Here is a 1,388-nt window from a genome sequence, read left to right on the forward strand (position 1 = left end):
TGGTCATCTTTCCCAGGCACGTCCTAACTCACCCTGCCTCCTCTCTGTCACCCCTGCTGACTCTGCTGGTGTCTTGGTCTCTGAGAGACACATGCTCTCCTATGCTTAGATTAAGTGAGTGTCTTGTCCTTACTAGGGACCTCACCATGGCTTGCCCTTCTCTGCTGTTTCACTCCAGGTTTGGGGAACTCTTTAGATCTGCTTTCAGCCTCAGCATCCTTAGCTCAGAGCTAACAACCATGAATGAAGATACTCTGTTGCTAGTTGTTGGTGTTTTGCTTCTATCTTGTGTTTAAAAAACAACAACAACAACAAACCTAGAATCAACAGATGGTGTAAAGGTTATGTTGCTCGACTCCCACGTAGTTGATCACAGTTCAACTCCCAGACTCAGCAACTTAAAATTCACGCCTGGTACGTGTGCATGTGTGCCCAAAACCCTGAGAGGAGAATGGAGAAGGAATTGCAGCATGGCCACCCCCTCGGGATGGGGGGGGTGATTTCTTGCTTTCTGTCTCTATATCTCTCTTTCTCTGTCTCTCCAGCAAGCACATAAGAGGAAGAATCTCTTTCTAAAAAATTAAAAAATTTAAAAAAATACCACCCTGGGTGACATGGAAGACATTATTTCATTTAATCTACGTAGCAACAACAAAAAAAGAGTCAATAATATTGTTACTCTGTTTTTTACTTTAATTTTTAAAGTTGATCGGTAAAGTACCCATGACATAAAACTTATCAGTGTAACCAGTTTTCAGGGTTCGGCAGCCCTAACTACAGTCACACAACTGGGAGACCAACACCACCATCCACCTCCAGAACTTTCATATTCCAAACGTGAAACTCCATAACCATTAAACATCCTCCCTTCCCTTCTACCCTCAACCCCTGGCAATCGCCATATTGTTTGTCTCTGAATTTGACTACTGTAAATGCTTCATATAAGTGAAATCATACAGTATTTGTCCTTTTATGACTGGCTTATTTCACTTAGCATAAGGTCCTCCAAGCTCCTCAGGGTTGATGCAGTGTCAGAATTTCCTTCCCTTTTTTTTTTTTTTTTTTTAAAGGTTTTTGCCATAGGACACATGTACTTGCTGGAGAGAGATAGAGGGAGAACATAAGAAGTCACCCCCCACACACACCCCAGGAGGAATAGCTATCCTGTAATCTCTTCTCCTCCATTCTTCTCACAGGATTTTGGGGACACACGCCCAGCGTGTTTTTTAAGTCATTGGGTCTGGGTCTCGAACCATGCATGGAGTTGGCCATGTGAAATCCAGTGCCTTAACCATCATGCCATGTGCTGGTCCACACGGTTTCCTTCCTTTTTTTTTTTTTTTTTTTTTTTTTAGGGGGTTTTTTTTTTAGGGGGGTGGGGCTCCCCC

This window comes from Tupaia chinensis, unplaced genomic scaffold (genome assembly GCF_000334495.1).
Source record: "Tupaia chinensis unplaced genomic scaffold, TupChi_1.0 Scaffold000078_1, whole genome shotgun sequence".
Classification (NCBI taxonomy): domain Eukaryota; kingdom Metazoa; phylum Chordata; class Mammalia; order Scandentia; family Tupaiidae; genus Tupaia; species Tupaia belangeri.